Source organism: Uloborus diversus, chromosome 10 (assembly GCF_026930045.1).
Source record: "Uloborus diversus isolate 005 chromosome 10, Udiv.v.3.1, whole genome shotgun sequence".
Classification (NCBI taxonomy): Eukaryota; Metazoa; Arthropoda; class Arachnida; order Araneae; family Uloboridae; genus Uloborus; species Uloborus diversus.
The window spans coordinates 100,810,759-100,825,100 of record NC_072740.1 but is presented as its reverse complement, the minus strand read 5'-3'; the positions used below and the strand labels follow the sequence as shown (position 1 = coordinate 100,825,100).

The 14,342-nt window shown below is 31.6% G+C and overlaps 1 protein-coding gene across 1 annotated transcript in view; it reads left to right on the top strand.

Annotated features, from left to right (window-relative positions):
- Positions 1-826: 826 nt before the first annotated feature.
- The window catches only part of LOC129231775 (serine/threonine-protein kinase STK11-like), a 75,084-nt gene continuing 61,568 nt past the window's right edge, over positions 827-14,342 (top strand). Inside the window, exon 1 of the mRNA XM_054866142.1 lies at positions 827-901. The gene's annotated coding sequence lies outside the window, so the exon portion shown is untranslated. The remainder of the gene's footprint in view (positions 902-14,342) is intronic.

The window sequence follows — 14,342 nt, the reverse complement described above, 5'->3', positions numbered from 1 at the left end:
AAGAAACGATGTAAAAGAATGGTGAACGATTCATTTAATACGAAATGCTCTCTTTATTATCGTATTTCCACGAGTTTAAGCCTCTTTGTGCTTTATCAGAAACATGGTGAAAACTCGAATTCTCTTTTTACGTGTCCCTTTTCTCGGCATTTTTCATGCATTCATAAGTCTGTTTTAGCCCTAAGCATGTTCATGATGTGTATGAAGTGCAGTAATCCTTAAATAATACGAGTTTTTTTTAGCACTACTAATAACACTGCGTAGTTGGTCAAACTGTCAAAATACCCGCAGACCGACAGCTGATGGGACCGTTGCCAAACCGTAAGGTCCATAAGACCACTGGTGGGAATCAAACCCGCAAACTCCGACATAGAAGACGAAACTTTTACAAACAGAGCCACGGAGGTACCATTTTCATGAGTAATGAAGAGGAGGAACTTTCGGCATATATCTCTTATCTATCCAACCTTGACGTTTGGCGACGCTATCCGCTATCCGCAATCGCAATGGTTTGGCGCCCGAACGAACAATAGATGGTTTACGACTGGCCTGAGGATTTATGGTGAGGTATGTTGTAAAGATTAATTTCAATTTATGTTTCACAAAAACACTATAATAACTGCCGTAATTAGCAATGTTGCAAGTTTCATTTCTTATTTCAACGAATATGTATTCAAAAATTGCCTGTACTAAATGTATTACAAAATGGTTTCGCTCGATCTTGCATGTCGTTAATGTGATTTGATGTCAATAACATGTTACAATGTATTTAATATTGAGCTATTGAGATGAAATGATTAATTTATGTATTTCTCTTTCTTCGAAGTGATCTCGTAATGGTTTGGAGCCTAAGAACACGAGAACGAAGAGGATTTTGCTTTGCTTCATAAAGGAAACAATGGTACATTTTTATTTATATTTTAAATACCTAAAGTAAACTTAGATAACTGCCTTTAATTAATTTATTGCAGATTTCTTATTTAATTAACTAATTTCTAAAGAAATGCATCTTAATAGTATCTTACAAAACGGTTTCGCTCAATGTTGAATGTCATTCTTTTGGATATGAAGTAAATAAGGATTTGATGTCAAAATAATTTCTTGCTTACTTAATATTTTGCTCTTTAGACAAATGTTATTGTTGCCCTCTCTTCGATTCTAGTAGTTTTTTAAGAACAAAGTAGTGAAATGTCATCAAATTGTGACTGACAATGTGATTTCTCTTTGAACTAATAACTTTTGCTGCAATAATTTGTTATATTAAGTTTTGAATATTATTTCTTCCTGTATAGTGTGCCTTTTTAGTAGTCATATTGTATTTGATCTCTTCTATTTATGTATATTTTCATTGCTAACTGATGTGATATACCCCACCCTTGGCGACTTTTTCCTGTTGGCGCCAAGAAAACGATGTATGACGACATATGTCATACATCGTTCTTAGCGATGCTTTTTTAGCGCCAACAGGAAAAAATCAGATAAAAAAACATGATCAAAGCACTTCAGAACACAATATATATAAAAACAACATAAAAGCACAACAAAAAACATCACGAATATATGCTTCAAAAATGTACAGGGCCGGGGTTTTTTGTAAACATATTAAAATACAATGAAATAAATTATTGTATTAATTACAAGTCGAAATTAATGCATTAATTTTTTTTTCATCATTTCTCCGGGATACGAGCCCTCGGTCTCATAGTACTTTCGTAATGAGACCTCGGCTCGCCGGCCCTGCCTCGGTCTCATTACGAAAGTACTATGAGACCTCTGGCTCGCCAGGACCTCGCTCTGCTCGATCCGTTATCCCTCCGACTGTTAATATACATTACAGTCGGAGTATGGTCACAATTATGTATATTTATGTATATTATGCATATTCATGTGTATGTACACCCAAGGGTGGCTCCTTCCGTTCAGTGTACAATAATGACACAGTTTTAAGTGTGAAATATGCACCATTATTGTGCAGATTTATTAATAAAATTCAGCATTTTTAAGAGTACAACCGAAAGAACTTTCAATTGTTAACATAAAATTCAGTACCTAAAGGAGGCACGTTAATAGAATGTCTAAATAATTCGTGGCATCGATAAGAATTAACTTTTAGAACAAAATAACCGTACTATTTCTATAAAATTAATTTACATACAGTAAAAATAAAGTTAAAAACTACAAGAACCCTTCAAGGATTTGTAAAAACAAAGAATTTTGGAAGTGAGAGGTTCTTTTTGAATTCTAAAATAAAGAACTTACCTTTTTATATGGTATAAATATTCACACTCAGTCTAAAACAATACATCATATGACAATGGCACCTTACAAATACACACCACGTTGGAGTTAACTTTTAATTAACCTTCAAGTTTGAAGAAACTGGCATTTTCTAATGTTTTTACTTCAAAACACAACTACTGAATCTAAACTAACACAAAATAAGCATTTCTGTAAGGTATATTGCACAAAACAACACGTATCTCTCCTGCGTAAAACCAAGTAAAGAACCCAAGTAAACAAGTTCGAACAAGTTTGCCTTCGCGTTGCCAACCACAGGTTAGTTTCACCAGGGATGCCATGCTTAAAAATTTATCGCCTCATTGGCGAGAAAAATATTTCAATTTTGTGCAAAAAATCGGATGTCGCCAAATGGGGGAGGGGGATATCACATCTGTACCGTAAAATTACCAAGTTAAAGACTGGCAAAGTATGGTATAATCTTTGGAATGTTTATAAGTATGGTATGGGAAAATAATCTTCTCTAGAAGAAAAAGATTTTTACATATTTCTTTTTCAAAATTTTGGTACCTGTTGATTGAATTATGTTTGTAAAGCAGAAATATATTCAGCAGTTTCCGAACAATCATTTTTCATGCCAGCTTATTTTGAGGAATTATGTAATTGAAATCTCAAATTAACTAATTCACAGCCTTTAAAAGATCTATCAATTGTGCTTTTATTGCTGAATTGCTTCAAGACTTTTAGAAAAATAACTCTTGCAGATTTGATTTTCATGTCAGTTCCAAATATTGTCACATGTATAAGGATAATTACTGAAGTTTTTAAAAAGTATTACATGTGCACAAGTAGCAGCAACAAACGTTCCAGATTAAAGTGCTTATTTTTCCTGCTTGGTATTTGTTTTTATTCTTGAGATTTTTTTTCTCAATATGCAATTTTAGAAAGATGTCCAATTTTAATTTCCTAGAAAGAGTACAATCTGAATTGTTTATTGTCTTTGTGATTCTGATGGGGTTTTTTTCTTCAAGGTTAAGTGTACATAAACAGACTTGCCAACTTTCCGGATTTAGCCCGGTAATGCTGGATTTTTGCCGCGTCTTCCGGGTTACCGGACTTTTGTGATTTTTTTCCCGGAATTCCTCTAATTTTTCCGGCGGTAATCAAAAGAACGTGTATTGATTCGAATTTTCTTCCATTGTGGACGGCGACTTGCCTTTACCTGCCGCGAGTCTGTAATTGGTTCACCCTTCTAACGATCGCTATTCAACATGACGTCATAGATCGCTCTGTGGTGGCGTCAAACTCAACGCTGTTCCCCGTTATTGGCGACCCCAAATCTTTAAACTCAGCAGGATTGTTTGAGATGTTTGGCATCGTGCCAAATAACGTGTTCGCACGCGCTTGCTACTTTGTTTACATTAGCTACTGTGGAGTGCATAGGCAAGGATGTTAAGAAAGCTTCAGAAAAGTTTTGAATTTTGGTGGAACTTGACCATGTCTGAAAGAAAATATAATTCTATCTTAAACAAGTCTTACAGTGTTGATTATCCATTCATTATAGAATCAAGAAAAGAGTCAACAGTTTGCGTTTTGCTCTTTGTGCTGTTGCGATTTTTCCATAGCCCATAAAGGAAAACGAGATGTTATTTCTCATATCCGCACGAAAAAACACCTGGACAGTAAACAAAATGTTGAAAATAATCAAACTTTGAGTTTTTCCCGACCTAGTAGCTCTTCCAATACTGGTATCCAAGCTGAGTGTTTGTTCACATCGTTCTTAATTGAACACAACATACAAGGGGTCACTGCTGTGATCAGAAATTTGACTCTGACTTTTTGAGAATAGCTAAATCATGCACTGCAAATGCATTAAATAAAAATTAAAGAATTATTTAAATATGTATATAAAATATTATTCTAGAATAACCATAATTATTATTAATCAAGATGTTAATAAAATATATATTAAAGTAAGAACAACAATCAATGGAATGTATTCAATCATATTAGGGATGTCTCAATAAATTAACTCTGGTAAATATTACAGAATTTGTTTCCTTAGTATTCCATGCAATTTTGTTGTAATATATGTTGATCACAATTTTTTAGTACTCGTTGCAATAGTTGCAGGATTTTCTCATAAAAATTGCAGGATTTTTCATTTTTCAAGGTTGGCATTTCTGCGTAAAGCAAGATGTATCATTAAAATAAAATCCTTGATGTTGTTTTTGGTCAATGAATATTTTCTCTGCTGTAAGATAATTTGTCGTTGTTTTCGTGGTTAGAACAGTTTAGAAATTTTTCTAAATACATTTTACACCAACTATAGATGCATTTTATATTTGTTGGAATGCCGTACTGAAAGAATCTGAGAAGCATCAAGTTTTGATTCGGAACATAGCCAAGGAAGGTTTTGGAGCTCAGTATAATTATTGTATTCCTGGTAATCGCCTGGAATATTTATATCTGCATGAATCGATGATTATAAATCTTCTACAGAACTGTGTGCTTTGTTCAATAAATAATCTGACGCTTCCTCTATTCCACAATTAAGCTGAAAATGATAATTTTAATGTCTGCTGCTTCAGCAATGGGCCTGGACTAGAAATTGTAGGATTCTTATTGGGCTTTAAGAAACATTCATGATTTCAAAACTGTTTTTGTTGCAGTGAATAGTTCTTTGAATGAATGGCGTGGCATTTCAGAATTACTGATGTGTGAAAATGTTTACCAAAAACCCTTTGAAAAAGTTGATGTGATGATAATGCATGAGTGTTTTTCTAATCGTAATATTCGCAGGTATAGTCCATAACAAGGATAAAACAGCTGCCTCTGGTTGGGATAACCAGGCTGTCTGGCAGATATGCATGCAGATTGCATGAATAAGACCAGCCTGGTTAATAGTTTACCATCCAATACCAGTTTCTGGTTCTCAATTTGCCTTTTTATTTATTTACATTAAGTTGATAAGGGTAATGATGATCTTTTCTAGAAATTATTTTTGAGCTCATAATCAAAGAAACTGAAAGATAGTTTGCTTTTTAATTTTGATAAGGAAATGATGAAAAAACAAAAAACAGGATTCAAAGCATAATTATTTCAGTAAAACAGAACAGAATTTTAAAAAAAAAAAAAAGAAAAAAGTTTTTATTTTATGTTAAATGCCCTATTAAAAACAGAAGCAATGTAATTTTTAACATGAAAAGTAAACGTTTGTGCATTAAATGTATGTTATACACCATCTAAAACCTATTGAAACATGATAGGGTATATCATAGATCATTTTTTCTTGAATTTCAACATTAAGATTTTTAATTTTAAAAGAAGGTAGTAATTATATTAGTCATAAAGTTGAATCTGAATTTTACTTTCTATGGATATATTTGTTTTATTAAAATGCAAAAATTTTGAAAGGACTGAAAAAACAAAGACTAAGTATAATATCAGGAAAAAGCCATAAAAGATTTTTAAAATTCCTTTAAAACTTGGGTGTATCAATTTAGAGTTTTCAATTGATATCCATGTATGATTTTTACTATCAGATATAATTATGCAGGTATTGTACGTTCATATTATATTTTATTTAAAAAAAAAGTCATATGCAAAAGTAGCATCTTACAAACTGTTATTATATGTTTATTTTACAAAGGCATTTTAAACAATGGAATCAAACAAAATTGGAAATTAATAATAAAAATTATTATGTTACTTATAATGTGTTAATATCTTAAAATTATCATTTTTAATTTCAGATTCAGTGTAAATCCTAAAAGCAGAAATAACAATCAACTCATTAAAGAATATCCAACAATTGTGGTGTTGAATAACAAGCACAATCATGCATTAGCAACACCGGCTGCTTTAAAATACTGAGTCCTTCCTTCAGAAGTAAAAATGACATTGTAAAAATTATTCAGACAAGGACATAGTCCCTCATCTGCACTGCATTGTCATAAAACTGATTTGCTGATAGAACATGGGGAAAACTTTCAAAGTTGCAGCAGATAATAAGTACTAGCCATCATCTTCTGTAGTTATAAATTATTTGAAAGTGAATTTAAATGCTGTTGCACAGTTTAAATATAGTACTGATAGTGAACATTATTTTATTATCTTATGTACACCAATAATGCTTAGAGCACATAAAAAATTGGTTCAAACTAGTGAGTTGGAAATGCTGGATGCCTCTGGAGGCGTTGATAAAAATCGACACAGAATTTACTTTTTGTGCAACTTGTGCAGCTGGGGGAATTTCGATTGGTGGTAAAAATAACTGATACAGATAAAAAAAATATTTTTATCGAAGCTGTACAGTGTTTCAAGGAAAGCTTGCCGAAAACAGCATTTTTTGCACAGGAATGTCCTTATATTTTCCTGACTGATAACAATTTAAAAGAACTTGTGGGCTTGAAAATAGCATTTCCCGACTCTACTACTTTGTTCTGTCACTTTCATGTTTTCAAAGCTGTTTGGAAGTGGCTCTTGAATACAAACCACAAAGTAGAGCAAAAGGGTAGACAAGAATTATGCTTTTGTTTCAGAAGATTGTTATACTCCCATGACGAAGATAAGGCTAAGCAGAACTTAAGCAATTTAGTAACCCGTTCTAAGGAGCTTAGCTGCACAAATTTTATTTTGTATATCACAAAGTTGATGAAGCAAATACAAAATGTGGATGAACTTTTACAGACAAAACTACCAATGAGAGAAAATAACACAAATTTTATGTTGCCGTAGTCTTCCGTCTCCCAAAAGACTGCATACTCAACAGAGTCATGGCTTTCAATGTTATTCAGCTCGTTGATTACATCATTTCGCTGTACGAAATTTACTGTAAGAAAAAATTAGTTGCAGTACTTTCGCAACGGGAGGTACTCTAATATACCATTAAAGAAAATGATGCTACAAAGCACCAATGAAAATTTTGTCATACGAACAAAGGATTTTGAAATGTTTCTTGATACTAATCAGAAGAATGAAAGCCTTTTGGTTGATCTCCAACAAGGTATGTGTTCCTGCAGCAAAGGCAATAGCGGTGAATTATGCAAGCACTCATCTGCTGTATTAATAAGGTTAGACAACAGCCCCCAACAGCCTTAATGTTGTGTCTAAAAATGTGAAAGAAAATCTTTTATATAGCGGAGGGTATTCTGCCACCAGATAATTGGTTTTTGCCATTACAAGATGAAGATGAGACAGAAAGTATAGCAGAAAATAAAGAGCTAATGTTGTTTCAACATGACACAAAATGTAAAGAAAATGATTCCCAGAGCAATATGGTAAATACTAGTGTTGAGCCTGCTAATAGTGTCCAACTGTTGTCCTCAGAAGAGGTTAACGAATTAAAATCATTTATGGCGAGAAGCAAAGTAGGGATCGAGACGGAACCAAGCGATCATATTTCAGCTGTGCGCAAGTTTTAGAAAAATGTAAAAATACATTACAAAACAGAGACTGGCTTCATAAGTGGCTTGCACACAGGTTTTTATGAATATAATATATTTAAAATGCAAGCAAAAGGTAAAGGGGTAGGTCTCAAAATGTGGGAACAAAAAAGTTAATTCTAAGCATTTTTTAAAATTTTGAAATTTAACAACAATTTTGGTTTTATTGCCTAGAACATCAATACAAACATAAAAAGACAGCAGGTATTTATAAAAATTAATAAATGGCAAATTTAATGATCGGTCTGTAGGTAGCAGATTTTGGGCATCATCATATGAAAGTTTCAGTTTTTGAACTTTTCCAATGAAAAGTTTATTATTTTTTTTTTTTTTTATTCTGCAATGAAAAATAAAGGATTTATGAAGTACATGAATGATTTGATATACCGATCTTTCAATAATAAAATTTTGTTATGGTTTCGTAGAATCCGAACCCCCCCCCCCCCCCCCATCCATTTTGCCAGTGCATTTGATAAAGTCGCCAAAACCGATGCTGTTGGCGAAAACTGGAATTTTTCGCTGGTAACTCTTTGCTTATCGTACACTGTGAGTTGTCGCCAATTGGGGTTTGCTTGGCGATTTTCGCTGCCGTTTTGTTTACTTGAATGCATTTGAAGTAGCTCATGTTTTATCCTAGTCAACAACTTGATAGTAGTTTTAGATCTCTGTGAACTTTTTCACTACAAAATGAAATCAATAGTAGTGATCATGTTATTGATATTGAGCAAAAAGTAATGGTTCAAGAAGTTTTTATCAGTTGGCGAAAAATAAGCTTAAACTATATATTGATGCAAAAAAAATAAAAAACTTCAACGATATTAAAGCAATTTTTTTTCTTTTTTGCCTCTTTCATATTTGAATGGAAATTTTTATTCTTTATACAAGGCTGAATTAGGCATAATAATTATTTAGCAGAAAATTTTCTAATTAAGATTTGTGTTTGTAGAAAGCTTTTAAATTTATCTAAATCTTCGGGGGCACTTCTACAGTTGATACAGTAGGCTCTCTGTTTAACGACGGTCTATTTAAACACTTTCTCTATTTAAAGACGGCATTTCACGGTCCACTATAGTGACCACTATATTTAAGGACGCTTTCGACTTAAGGAACCAACAGAGTAACAGAGAGCCAACTGTATATAAATTTTTTAAGTTGTGCCCCCCCCCCCCCCCCCCCCCCCCCCGTACCTATTTTAACATCATTTTGGATTTATGACCTGCTCTAAAACAATCAAACATGGCTTCAAAACTCTGTAACAACGATAACATTCGATTCCTTCCTTCCAATTCAAAGTTCTTATGGAAGAAATAACATGAGAGATATCTAAAAATCTTACTCTTATTAAGAATATTATTCCTTCTCACAACAGATGAACTGATCAAAATTATCATTCTTCGATCAACACTTAATATTGAACTTAGAAAGAAGGAGAGCCCATGGCCCCTTTGGTTTTGAAAGTGAGGGGCAGCTATGTTTGTCTTTGTGAAAGAACACTTACTAGTTAAAATGTTAAATTTTCAGCTGTTTGTAGAAGAAGAAAAACCCCATCAAATTCAACTTACTGTTCAAAATATCAAAACTTAATACAAAATAATAAGCTTTTAAACCAGTCCTCAATGTTTTTCATATATGACTCATTCTTCAAAAAGTAATTTTTCTGTCACACGCCTTTTACAGAAAAAACTTTAAGGAACAATTCATTTAACAATGCTTTTTAATTTCATCAAAAATATATCTATCTAAACCTGCCAACATTTTTTCAATAATAATTTTTATTTTAGTATATTTTTGGTTCACAACATGTGAATTTTCACCTCTGTGGCATGTCACACACCTTGAGTGACTGTTTATGCTGCTTAATAACTTGTTTAAAAGTATATGTTTAGTTGTTATTCCTTTCACAAGTGTCTCGAATACTGATTGTTTAAGCATATTTAATTTTTTAATATTGTGTTTTAGTTCGTTTTTTCACGATAAGTAGTCATGTCATACAAAAAACTTTCAACCTCCATTACCTAAACACAAAATGCCATTCCTCATTAACACGTGGCAGTAATGACATCAAATTTTATTTTCCATGATAGAAGGGAGCCCCCTTGTTTATTTTCAGCCATAGTTGAAGTTGTGAGATTGTGTCGAAAGACAAGAAGATAGTCGAACCTCCGTATATCGAAATTTTCTAAAAATCAAAATCCGAGCAAATATCTATGTTCATTACATAGAAAAATTGTCTCTGTATATCAAAAAAATCTCTCTATATCGATTTTTTTCTTGGAGACATTCGTAGATTTTTTTTCCACTTTAGACTGTTTGTCTCTTGAAAAATGAAGGTTAGAGGAGAAAATTATGTTCACTAAAGGTTGCTACGAAACTCATAAGGAATCTGGGATTGAGGGGTGTGTAGATAGAGCGTTGTTTCGTTCTGGAAATCTTAAATTCCCTCAAGTTTATTTCAAATCTTAGTTGTAACCAGTAATAATTGTAAAATCAGTATCAAGTTATCCCTTTTGTTTGTTGATTATGATTCCTAGTATCAGGGTTCGTACGGGTCATGGAAAAAAAATAATCAAATTTCAGACCTGGAAAAGTCATGGAAAATTAATATTTTCATTATAAGTCATGGAAAAATGTCTTGAGCAGTAAAAAAGTAACAATAGCTAAAAGAGCGCTAGAAATATTGAGTGATTTAGTAATATTGCATACAAATTGAACGATCTCAAAAACAAATCCTAGTTTTGGAATCCAATTTCATCTGTTTCTGTAACAGCTGCTCGCCTTTTTTTTTTTTTTGTAATGTGATTTTACTACTGGAGCGTTATTAATTTTGAATTCACCATTATTTTTAGCACTTCCTATATTTTGTATTCTGTAGTAGTGGACTTGCACATTCTTGATTTTGCCACGCCCCCTCAAAAAGTGTAATTCAATTGCACCTGAGTTTGTTTCAATTACTTGTAAAAAATTCATTATTAAATTTACCAGAATTTATCTTAATATGTTGAAGGCTTTAGAAAATGAAGACTTTAGTCAGGCAATAGAACATAGTTTCTGCAGTGTGCACTGATATTTTTTCAGTCAAAAGTGCTCCAATGAGGTAGTGGCACTCACGTAATAATTTTTCTAATGCCCATTCCCGGAAATTGTCAAGTTTTACATTAAATAGTACTATTCCTTTCGTGTAACAAGGTCATGAAAAATTTTATGAAGTCCTGAAAAAGTCTTGAAAAGTCATGGAAATTTTTTATCCAAATTGAGTATGAACCTTTATGGTTTTTTAACTGCAATAAAAATCATTCAAGTTAAGTAGATTCATTTTTTGCTTTTCTCTCGATTACATTGTCAAAACAAAAATCCCCTAATGTTGCGGATCAAGTTGAATTGCTGAAGAATGAAGATGTATTAAGGCACAAAATGTGTAATTTCTGTTATTTTTTTTAATTATTAACTTTCATTTAATCGGATACTTGTATAAATTAGAAATTGGGTTTCATGCACAAAAGTTAGCTTTAATTGTAATGTTTTAGAAGATTTTTAGGATAAAATAAGATTGTTTCTATACGTCAAAATTTCTATGTATTAAATATTTTTCCGGCAATTTGCTACTTTGATATATGGGGATCCGACTGTAGATTTTGCTTTTTAAACTTAGTGTGGTTATGCTGACTTTTCGCCTCGGTGAATGTGAATTTCAGGGATGTAAATTAATGTAAAAAAAGAAGTGAACATGTTTTTATATGCTTAACATGTGCAGATTGTAGCAACGAAGAAAAAAAAATTCCATGAAAAATGTATCTATTAGGCCTATACTAATGAAAAGATTCTCACGTCTAAATCTCACCTCCGTGACAGACCTTATCAATGTCATTATTTCTGAGGTGAAGATAACTGATGGAGGAGAAATACATCAATAATAGGCATTTTACCAAACTTATGAATTGCTAGTATATCCTCAAATTTACTAAATACTATTCTTTAACATACATTTGAAACTACTAATTAAGTCGTACTTTAATTAAGAGAGCTTAATTTTATATTCTCATTAATCATTAAAATAGCTAATTGTTTGCATAATTCACAAAATTAATAGTTTGATATTAAATTAGTCTCGAGTTTTAAATATTAAAAGTTTTTTTTTCCAAAAACAAGGGATTTTTTTCATTTTTTTTAATTTATGAGTAAAATAATTGAAATTTAGCAGGAAATTGTTTATGGTTACTTCTAGTAGGTAACACTTTCATGTAAGAATAAAAACAAAAGGTTTTGAGATCAAAAAATATTTGTATTCAAAAGTTACGTTTTCTGGAGAATGACCCATATGCAACTCAGGTTTAGCATTTTTCAATACTAATTTGATAGGAACAGTAAAAAAATTGTTAAAATATACTTCGAAAACATATTGGTTGTGAACAAAGATGGAATCGCTAAAGAATCAGGGTAGAAATGCTTAATTACATGTAAATGGGAACACTCAGATGCATCTTGATTATTTTCAACCACTGAAATTTAAAAGTTGGTTAATTACACGTCAATAGGTGCACTGATTACTTTTAATATCCTCTTCGCACACACTAAAACAGAGCGTAACTGAATTTCTCAACAAAAGTATGTCTTATTTCAGGAAATAAACAATAAAATAGTGGTGCCATCTAGGGTTCACGAAAGAATTACGCACGTCATGGCCTACATCATTAGAAGGCGTGGCTTATAGAATTACCACTTGGGAACAGTCAATATGCAAGCAAGACGATTACTGAGCAGTGGCATATACGAACTACACACACATGCAGGCTCGTAATCGCGGTAAACATCATTTGACTTCAAGATGTCAAAAATTCAAATTTATTTAAATTTTATGTTATTTGAAAACTTGGAAATAACTGCTTAAAATGAAATTTGTTTGAAGTTTCAAAGAGCATTATATAAAACCAAAATTTGAGGCTTACATCAAACAAGAAAAGATGATGGAGCTAGAGAATAAAATGAAAGATGAATGGAATTTATTTTTTCAACTAAAATTCAAATTTTTTATTGTTGCTATAGTTAAGTCTTTTTGCTACTTAGTCTTTTTTTTTTTTTTGAGCAATCATGAATTGCTTATTGTTTTCACTTGACCGTTTAATGATGTCCACCTCCTTTGATTTTTTTTTCTATACTTTTACTGCAGGCATCCATTTGCCTCGGAATCGAATTAGTTATAAACGACCTTCTCGACTAGACATAATCCTTTCTACGTGAAAACAGTACCCAGCACACAACATGCAGCATCCAGCCCCTCGTATTCATTTGAATTTTGACGTCTTGAATTCTCAAATTATGGTTGCGATAAAAGCCAGATTAGTAGAAACAAGTAACCCAATGAGTAGGGTTCTATAGCACTTTGTGATTGTGAAAAACATAATTTGAAAATTCAAGATCTCATTTTTTTATAAGTACTTTACTCCACCCAATATGAACCCTTCTGTTTTATTAAAAATGAAGTAAATTGAAATGTTTCCACTACAAAATAGAAGTCACATGCTTTATCTTTTCCAATTTTAATGGTTTAAATGTGTTCAGTAAATCATTAAAATAAAAAATGCGTCATGAACGCATTTGCAAAGTTCTTTCAAAAGTTAAATTTTGGACAAAATGCATCATTTTAAGCACGAAAATAATTAAAACTTTTGTAAGGCTTCTGCTAAGTTCTGTAAGCAACAAAATTTGTTTTGTTTTTTTTATCTTACTTTTATACATTAAATGAAATTATGAGCATAAAAGTAAGATATTGAATTATACCTTTACTTCGAAATTCATTAATTGTGTGATATTGATTTATTACTCCTGATTCTGATTTATAATGTTAGTATTTCCTTTCAAATGATAAATCCATTTTTAATGTAGCTTAGTTTCTGAAGTAAATGTCCACTTTGTCTTTTTTTTTAAAGTTTATATAGTTTACAGTTTGGTGCTTGATTTAATATGAATTCAGTATTAATATCAAATACGGTATTTGACTTATTATTCACTTAGTATTTATATCAAATATTACATTTTCATATAACCTAACTATTCCATAGTGAATTCTAACTCTATACGCAAAAAAAAATGTAAATTTTGTTTTAACAGAATCCAGTTTCTCTTACAGCTAAAATTATTGCTAATCAATGCAGACCAACTTACCAACAGCTTTATGCATGTAACATGTAAGACACTTGTAAACATTTCTGTTTGAATCATGCAAACAAGAGAAAAAATAGTTAAAAGATGGTGTTTGTGCTTCATTAAATTAAGATAATTAGAAATTTGAACATCTGCAAAAAAAAAATGTGTTGGTTTATCAAAACATGTATTTTCCCCCCGCTCAATTGACAATGGCACATAAAAATGCTTGTTAAATGTTTAACATGTAAAATTTGCCAACTAAAAAGTCACAAAAAAAAAAAAAAAAAATTCAAAACACTTCTGAATGGAGCAAAATTTTAAAATAAAGTAATTTTCATTCCTTAAAACTGCACAACTCGTAACATTAGAAAATGTAACTACAAATGTTGATAATAATAGTTGTGAAGTCAATAGCGAATCATGACTGTGCAGTAGAACAAATTAAATAATTCTGAACTCATTTGATTTTTTGCATATCACAAGATGATGAATGAGTCTGAGTATAAAAAGAAAATC